The sequence below is a fragment of the Cynocephalus volans genome, chromosome 10 (genome assembly GCF_027409185.1).
Source record: "Cynocephalus volans isolate mCynVol1 chromosome 10, mCynVol1.pri, whole genome shotgun sequence".
NCBI lineage: Eukaryota > Metazoa > Chordata > Mammalia > Dermoptera > Cynocephalidae > Cynocephalus > Cynocephalus volans.
Window position 1 is genome coordinate 94,223,469 of NC_084469.1, and position 9,794 is coordinate 94,233,262.

Sequence of the window (9,794 nt, forward strand, 5' to 3'; positions counted from 1 at the left end):
TGGTGTTGTCAGCACCACGCTCTCCAAGTGAGCCACGGGCCGGCCCTGGAAGTATAATAGAAGTTTTTGATCTAAGATTCCTTCCTGTAAATACCCATATTTTTTTTCAGGATCCTTGTTTTCCTTACGAAGTCCTGTTTTTAATTTTTTACTGTTTTACTAATCAGGAGAGAAACATATATTATTATATATTATATATAATTATATAGATGATTATGTATTTTACACACACACACAAAGTGTGCGTGCGCGTGTGTATGTATGTGTGTGTATAAAATCTCCCCAGCCTTGGCTGTATCAATGTTTTGGATATTTTCTTATAATAGTTTTATCATTGCTCTATTCTAACTAAAGAGGATACTTATATCTGTATCTCTCTATATATGTTCCTATTTATACATTTGTTTTTTTTATTATTTTTTATTTTTTTTATAAAACATGACCAGTAGGGGGATCTTTGTTGTCAGCACCACGCTCTCCCGAGTGAGCCACGGGATGGTCCTCTATTTATACATTTCTAATAATCCTTAGTCTCTAGGGGTTTTAGGCAAAGAATAAAATTGCCTGGTGACAATGTGCATGCACCCACCACCATCCTGCTTCTTGGCATAAAGAATGTAGGAAGTTTAGACTAATAATTCAGCATCAAGTCAGCCTTGCTGTCTGCCCTTGTTCTAGTATCTGCCCTGTCTCTTACCTTCTTGCCTGTCGTCTACCTCCTGCCATGTAACTGGTTCCAGTTTAGCTGGCTGCCTCCGAATTCCAGACCTCTAAGCCATGCCCACCGCCCGTGCCCTTGTGGGCCCCGGGTCCTTCCTGGCTTGCTCCAGCAGGAGCTACTGCTGATCTTGGCTCGCTAGATACTGCCCTGGGACCTGGTGCCGGCTCAGCCCTTGCACAGCCTCCTTAGCCCGGCCGTGCCTCTTTTGTGCCACACTTCTGCCAAAGGGGCTTCAGTTTTGAAAACAACATCTGTAGCAGTGACTGGTAAGCAGGAATTCCAAATTGGCTTTGTCTGGTCTGCACGTTTTGTTTGGCTAGCACAGGATTGACACACAGCGTCTTATCTTTCTTTCTTTTTCTCTCTCTTTCTTTTTTTCTTTCTTTCTCCTTTCTTCCCTCCCTCCTCCCTTTTATCTTTCTTTCGATGAGAAACCAAATTCAAAAATCAGAAAATATCACATAAAAAGACAAACGAGACCAAAACGGATTCCCAGGCTGGTTTGAAGCTGGAAGCTCTAACAAGGTCGGGGTCATGTTGCCACGTGGAGACGCTCTTGACTCTTCAGATTACGCATGAGCTCTTCCTCCAGATTTTGAGGATTACTGTTGTAAACTATTGCCCCCTCACGCTGTAGCCAAACGTCAATGACCTTGATCATCATGTTTGTACTGTTCCTTTTCTCATATGGAAGAGTTAAGTAGAAAAGGTTTCAATTTTAGATCTAAGACTTAAGATTTAAGCTAATCTATTCTTTTACACGTGTCTCTGCTAAAAGTGGGAAAACAAATGATTGACCTAGCTACGCGTTTATGAATAAATAGATAAAAGCATATATATATACATATACACACATACACATTTTCTTAATGGAAGAGAAGATTACTCCTGAATGTTTACTGTGCAACATTTCTGACACACCCCAGGTTAAATTCATACGTTCACATTACCTGCCTGATGCCTGCTGGCGTTTAAGTTTTTAACCCATATGATAGAGTGCTATGGGGGAAAGGGTCAGGATGGCAAAGGGTTTCAAAAGCAAGAATACTGAAAATACTGGGATATTTAGTTGGCCAGGGGAAAACCTAGAGGGCCACCATAATCTTCCCACAACTGATGAACTGCTAGAACAGGAGTGAACTTTTTCTATATGGTTCTATAGGACTGATAAAGAAAAAAGTGGTAGGGAGACATATTTCGGGTGTGTTAAATAGCACAGAAAACCACAGGATACAGCGAGTTCTCGATCCCTGGACATGTGCAAGCAGAGTTTATAAGAACCCCTAGCGACTCTAACTTTCCTTTTAGCCCGAAGTGCATATGATTTTTAAACAGTAGGAGACATGCCGAGGACAGTGATTTTTTCCCCCTCAATTCTCTCTAAGAGTAGAGAGATGTGCGGAAGGGAAGATACAGACAGAATGAGGTTGAGCAACGGTTTTGAACACCGGGTATTGTTCGGAGCCAGCGGGAGACAAGGAAGTCCTGACGATTTCAGAGGCACGTGAGGCCTTTTGAGTCTTATTAAGCTTTGAGCTCTGGAGATGAGCGCAAGCGGGAAATAAATAGATAAATCTACCTATTGATAATGATCCCGTTCTTGGTATAGTGAGTTCGAGAATGTTGATTTTATTAGTGTGCTGTGTATTTTAAATAAATGTCACATATTTTTGGAGTATAAAATAGAAAAATTCAAACAAAATCTCATCTCTTTTGGAAGAGAACTGTCAAAAATTTTGTGGCTCAAGTGTTGCAAATAATGACTCACCTAAAGATAAATAAAATCTCTACTGAGCTTATGAAATCTAACTATAAAAATATTTGAAGTTAGGTACTATAGTAATATACGCTGGTCAGACAAAAACTATGAGATATATGAATGTAAAAAAAGTGTCCTGGTCTTTCCGTAGATGCATATATATTTGAGACTAGGAATAAAGTTGACAATTATATATCATGTGTATAGATTAAATCATATCTGTTGTAAGGAATTTGGCATTCTTTCACAACTCAAATATTTCTCAATCACCTACTGCATGTCGGGCACAAATCTGGGACTGGAAGTTCAGCGACAAAATAGACAGGCAAGAACCTATTTCGTGGACCTTCAAGATGGGGGGGTGAGCAGAGGCAGTGGGGTACCACGTAAGTGATCGATCAAATAAAGTCACAGTGCTGTGTGTTAGGAAGATAATACAATGGGGGGAATGTGATGGCGATAGCAGGGATGTGGGCAGGGGGTACCTAACACAGGGTCTTCAGAGATGTCCTCTCTGAGCAAGTGGCCACTGAGCCCAACACTTTCTGTAGAAGAATCTGCCAGTGCAACGACCTTAAATTGGAACGAGGTTGGAGTGTTAGAAAAACACGGCAAGATTTATAAGGCAGAAGCCACGAGGTTGGAGAGGTTCTCAGGTGGACGTCATGAAGTCTCGCCCATCAGGGTGAAGAGTGTCCCAGAATTTTGTCCATCAACTTCTTCCGGGCTCAATAAATACACTCTTCCTACACATTCTGATTGATTTTCATAAATAAGACTGCAAACTATATCCAGTAATTCTCAGGTCTTTTTTGTATCTTTTGCCAGACAATGCTACAGATGTTCAGTGTCATTTATTCATCCACTCACTAGACAGCTCCACTTGGTGTTTCTGCAGGTTCCTAAAACTCAACAGAATCGAAGCCTAAAACATCATATTTCCCATGAATGCTGCCCCCTTCCTGGTGTTCCCTGTCTAGCACGTTGACCATTCCAGAATCTGGAAGGCGCCGTCTGTAGTTCCACTCAGGCCTCTCATGCATGACTCAGTCTTATCGATTCAAACTCCTAAGTCTGTCTTATCTACGTGCTCCACTCCGTTCCTTCCGTTCCTTAAGTGATCCTCACCTCACCTGTATTATCAAACTGGCCTTTGTATTTGTTCTTTGCCTCAGGTCTTGCGCCACCTCCAATCTGTCTTCCACATGATTTTCACAGTAAACTTCTTAAGTGGCGTACCTGGCTTGAAACCTGCCGATGGCTTTCTTTGTCTAGTGGACAAGGTCTGAACCCTTAATGAGGCAGGTGAGGCCTCTGGGATCTGTTCCTCGACTCCTCTTCATGCCACACACATGCAGGCCTCTTGCAGGATTGAGCCCGGCCGTTACCGGATAGAAGGGACTATTCTCCTTTGGTAAGTTATCTAGTCCTTGTGGAACCGGTAAACTGCTGCGACAGCGTGGAGGACACGCACCGCAGACCATCTGCTGATTTGCCACTTTCCCTCACGTGTGCCCCCACATACAGGGCAGAGGCTGCTGCTTATGAGTGAATGAGTCAGGGGGGAACGAAGTCCTGCCAGCTTCTTGTCTAGGGAAACCTCACATTACGGTTTTCTTTTCAGCATCCTGCCAGGGCTTTGGTCTGTGTCTCGTCAGCTCTTGCGTGGGCTATTTCAGTAGCTTCTGGAACAGCCGACTCTCACCCTCTCAACCCCCTTCTAAAAGGGCGAATGTGGGGCCGGCCCGTGGCTCACTCGGGAGAGCGTGGTGCTGAGGCCGCCAAGTCAAGGGCTGAGATCCACTTTCCGGTCCTCTTTAAAATAAATAAATAAAAGGGTGAAGGTTTTGATGGGTCCATGATATCTCAATAAAGTTGTTATTTTAAAAGGGGAAGGTGTGGAAAAAAGAAGGAGGTGGGGAAAAAGAAATAAAAAGGGGCCGGAGCGGTAGCAGACCCAGTTCCTGTTCTATCCCCTTTTATTCCTCTTCCGAATTCTGTCGCCGTCCCTGGACCCCCCCACCCACGTGGCCACCCGAGTTGAAGTTCCCGCCCACGGGTGGGGGCGTGGCCACGACTGGCTTTGGCCAGTGGGCTGATGGCAGAGGCCATGGGCAGGAGATGCTCCGAAAAGGCTCGGCTGCCTGCAGGGCGTGTTGCTGTGAGCAGAGCTCGGCCTCTGCTGGCTTCCTGGTCCCTTAGAACAGAACACCTGCAACTGGGCAAAGGATAAAGAAATGAAGTTTATTTCTCACCATTTTGGAGGCCGGGAAGTCCTCAGTCCAGGGTGCGCATCTGGTGAGGGCCTTCCTCCGTCTGGCAGGGGGCTCTGTACGAGGCCCGGGGACCACCGTGGTGTCATGGCGAGGATGGCCTGAGCAAGAGCTCACCTGTTCACCTGCTCTCCTTATAGAGCCATCAGGAGTACTCCCTGATACCCCACTAAGCCGTCAACACATTATCCCATGAATGGATCAATTCATTCATAAGGGCACAGTCCTCACGATCCAATCACCTCTTGAAGGTCCCACATAATACACCATAATCAGATTTCCTATCCTCTTAACACTGTTACAATGGGGGTCAAGCGTCAATGAATTTGGGGGCATGGGTTGGCCAGTTAGCTCAGTTGGTTAGCGTGCAGTGCCATAACGTCAAGGTCAAGGGTTCGGATCCCATACCAGCCAGCTGCAAAAAATAAATAAATAAATAATAAATTTGGGGGAGCATTCAATCCACAGCAATGATATACACATACAATTAATTAAATTATATTGAAAACAAAGATCATCGATACTGAAAACTCACTGTTGCTATTTATTTTTCTATTTTTTCCCTCTTTTCCTGGTGTTATCTACTACAATTTCTATGCACTTCAGGTTGTTTATGTCTATTGTACCTGCAGGGTGGAAATAATATATAAAAGCCATCTCTTTCCAACTCTGCACATACAGATGACTCAATGATCTTGAAATCAGCCACAGTGGGAGCATTTACACCACAGATATTGGCAGAGATGACAAATATGTGTCCCCACCCCAAGAGCCTATTAAATGTTTACCAGCACACCCTTCGTGGTCCTTGTTTCTCTACGTGCCTGGAGCAAACCCAAAGGTTGGCACCAAGAACAGGTGAGCCAAGATCTGCTCATGCCCAGCTGGCCCACAGGTGAGAGCAGGCAACCATGGTGTAAGCCACTGAGCTTGGGGGTTGTTTGTTACACAGCACTATTACAACTCCTGCTGACTACTACACCAGGTGGCCACCTTGTTGGACTGAGAGTGCTTCAAAACTTTGAAGCCCAGTGCAGGTGAGAGAACCTGTTAATGGTGACAGCGTTGGGTCCAAAGATAGCTTGGAGGGATAGAAAAGCTTGAGATATAGGTTCAAATCTGGAAATTGTGAGGTTTTGGTTAATGGACCCCACTTCTTTGAGCCGATGCTGTTAAGAGAGAATGGAATAGCACTTAGGTTTGCTTCTGTTTAACTTGTGGACAAAGACTTACAGACTGGTACCCACCCCCCCAAAAAAAGAAAGAAAGAAAATCCTCTTTTGCAACCCAGAACTCATTGTTCAGTATGAGCTTTGATACTTATAAGAAGGAACATCACAGGAAAAAAAAAACAGAAGAGAGAAAATGGAGATGACATTCAACCCATTGTCGTGAGGATAAAAATAGAACACACACGAGGTATGCCATAGTCACTCAGCCAATGCTCCTGTGAGGCTATGCCTGAGCTGGACCCCATCAACCCTGCCAACCTCACCTTCCTCCACTGCTACACTGCCCTCTAGGTCCCACCAGCCTCCTCTCTGCTCTCGCACATGCCACACTCCTTCTAACCCTTCACTTTGTTCTGACGTCTGCCTGGATGGGTGGGAGGGTGGATGGATGGGTGGGTGGATGGGTGGGTGGATGAGTGGGTGGATGGGTGGATGGATGAGTGGGTGGATGGATGGGTGGGTGGGTGGGGGAATGGATGCATGGATGGGCTCCAGGATCTCCCCGTCACCCCCCGCCTTTCTGAGCTTGGCTACCACTGCTCTCTGCTGGCTGCCCTGGGGGTTGCAGGAAGCCCACTAGCTCCCAGTGATGTAAAAATCAGCTCTTGTCAAAACTGTTCTTCAGTCTTCATCGATGTAAACTTTTCTCAAGCGCCTGCTCACAGGGCACACAAAAAGGCAAAGGTCTCTGTCACAGAACTTGTGTTCAGGTGGGAGGAAGTGGTGGAGACCAATAATAAACAAATTAACTAGGTAATATATATGGTGTGTTAGAAGATAATAAGGTTTAAGAAGAAAAATCCAGCAGGGAAAGGAGCAGAGACTATCACGGGAATGTCATTTTCTTAAAATAGTGCAATTGACATACAAGATGCATATATGTATATTCAAATCTCAGGAGGCTTTATTGTGATTCCAGAATTGGGCAACACATCATTCCATAAAATAGAACATGTTCTCCACGTGTCTAAATGATATGGTTTGATAAGTGTTGACTTCATCTACCCCCCTGCAACTGTCAGCACAGTCGCCCTCACAGGCGCACTCGTGCCCCTCTGCAACACTCCTCCCCTTGCTGTCTTCTGTCCCCAGGCAATCTTATCTGCTTTCCGTTGCTGTAGAGCAGCTTGCAGTTTCTAGAGCAGAGATTCTCCCCCTCAGCAGTACGGACGTTCGGGGCCAGGTCTTTCTCTGCGGTGGGGCATCCTGGGCACTGCAGATGCTGACGATCGTGGCCTCCACACACTCCATGCCAGGAGCACCCCCCAGTCGTGACAACCACAAATGTCCCCACACATGGCCCTGTGTCCCCCATCAGCAGAATCTCCCCAGGTGAGAATTACTGGATTGGGCCAGCCCGTGGCTCACTCGGGAGAGTGTGGTGCTGATAACACCAAGGCCACGGGTTTGGATCCCATATAGGGATGGCCGGTTGCTCACTGGCTGAGTGTGGTGCTGACAACACCAAGTCAAGGGTCAAGATCCCCTTACCGGTCATCTTTTAAAAAAAAAAGAGAGAGAGAATTACTGGATTAATCTTCAGTTCGGCCCCCTGGCAACCACCATTCTACGTTCTGTTTCTATGAATCTCTAGGGAAAGTCCTGGAGTCCTAGAGTCTAGTGCTCTTGTGAGTAGAATCACACAGGCTTTGTCCTTTTGTGTCTGGCTTATTTCACTAACTATAATGTCCTCAAGGTTCAGCCACATGGTAGCATGTGTCAGGATTTCCTTCCTTTTCATGGCTGAGTAATGTTCCACTGTGTCACTGGGAATAATGCTGCTGTGATTGTGGGTGTACAAGTATCTGTTTAAGTGCCTCTATTTAATTACTTTGCGTCTATATACCGCAAACTGGAATTTCTGGGTCATATGGTAATTCTATGTCTAACTTTTTTGTCATTTTTGTTTTGTTTTGTTTCCTTTTCTTGGCAGTCAGCCGATCTGGGCACCCAAACCCTCAGCTTGGTGCTGTCACACCGTGCTTTCCCCGGTTGAGCCAACCGGCCTGCCTTCTGTGGTTAACCCTTTGAGGAACTGTCAAACTGTCTTCCCTCGCAGCCGCACTGCTTTGCAATCCCACCAGCAATGCACAAGGGTTCCAATTTCTTCTCATCCTCTCTACTCTTGCTATTTTTTTTGGTTTTTTAAATAATACCATATTTATTTATTTATGTATTGGCAGCTGGCCAGTACAGAGGTTCAACCCTGGACCTTAGTGTTATCAGCACCACCCTCTGACCCACCGAGCTAACCAGCCAGCCAGTTCCATCGTGGACTTTTATTCCACACTCGGCCCACCCTCGGTGTCAGGATGAAGGAGGAATGAGACGTGGTCACTGCCCTGTCCGTGCTCAGAGCAGGGGGAGCAGGGAGCTCCCTCCCCCAAAACCCTCTCCTCAGCCTGTCCCCGAGTGCCCTCCTCTGCCACCCTTCCAGCGCCAGCTCCTGGCCCAGCCTCTGCACACACACACTGCCCGCGTCTCCCCACCTCCTTTCCCCTTGCCCTCCTGCCCAGTGTGCCCCTCGCCCCTGGGCTTTCAACCCCGTAGCCCTGCATCCTGGGCAGCAGTGGTTGTGAAGGGAAAACACTGGAAGTCATACATCTGTCCATTGACAGGGAGCAACTAAAACGACCACTCGCGATTAGAGTCAGAAAACCAGACAGCTTTACAAACGATTGCACCAAGGTACTTGTACAAGATTCCTATGACGGCTGCGATGAATCCCCACACGATCAGTGGTTGAAAACAGCACATGATTCTTCAAAGTCAAGGGTTCGGATCCCAGTGCTGGTCAGCCCCAGAAAAAACAAAACAAAGGAAAACAAAACAAAACAAAAAACAAACAGCACCTAATTAGTTTGCAAGATTCTGGAAGTCGGAAGTCCTAAAATCAATGTGTGGGCAGGGCGGGCTCCAACTGGAAGCTCGTGTCCTCCTTCCCCAGCTTCTAGAGGCACCCACAGCCCTGGGCATGTGGCCCCTTCCTCCATCTGTAAAGCCAGCAGCGCAGCGTCTTCCAGTCTCTCTCTGACTCTTACCGTCCTGCCTCCCTCTTATGAGGACCCTGTGAGGACACTGGGCCCCCAGGTAACCCAGGATGACCTCCCATCTCAAGGTCCTTACCTGTTGTGCCATGTAAAGTACCATATTCACAGGTTCCAGGGATTAGGACATGGACGTCTTTGAGGGCTGTTATTCCGCCGACCACAGCAACCAGGACATATTGGTGAAAAGATCTTGTTTGTATGAAAATACTTTCACCCACAAGTGGAACAGGCAGAGACCAGTGTGTGTAAATGCAGGCAGAAGGGTCTGGAAGAACGCAACCCAAACCACTAACAGTGCTTTCCTGTGGAGAGGGGGATCTGGGGCATGGGGTTGAGGGGTTTTGGAGAAGGTCCCGAGACAGAAAAGCCAAAAGATCTGACTTAGCCTGTACAGAACGGTGGATCTGCACCTATCGAGTGGCCCCGGTTGTGATGTGGGTCATTGAAAGTATCTGACAGGAACATAAATCATGGTAGAAAGGATTATAACCTATAAAATAAAAATATCCACAAGTCCATACTGATATAAATTGAATGGAGAACTTTAAAATGGGGAATGACAGACAGCAAACTGTTGCATTTTAATTAGCAAAAGTAAAAGGAAGCATGGAAGTGGAAAAAATTACCCTTGGGAGACTACACTGTTACATTTGCAGGTAAGAATAAAAACTAGATGCTAAAATCTCTGGGGGGCAATGAGGTGAGAAACAAGACAGTCACGGAGTCACAAAGTGCCTTTCTGGACACACTTATTCATTA

General features: G+C 46.2%; 1 non-coding gene across 1 annotated transcript; it reads left to right on the forward strand.

Annotated features, from left to right (window-relative positions):
* The first annotated feature begins 5,942 nt into the window (after positions 1-5,942).
* LOC134389855 (small nucleolar RNA SNORA40) lies at positions 5,943-6,090 on the forward strand. The gene has a single exon (XR_010024812.1). It is a non-coding gene; the product is annotated as a small nucleolar RNA SNORA40 (small nucleolar RNA).
* Positions 6,091-9,794: the final 3,704 nt, after the last annotated feature.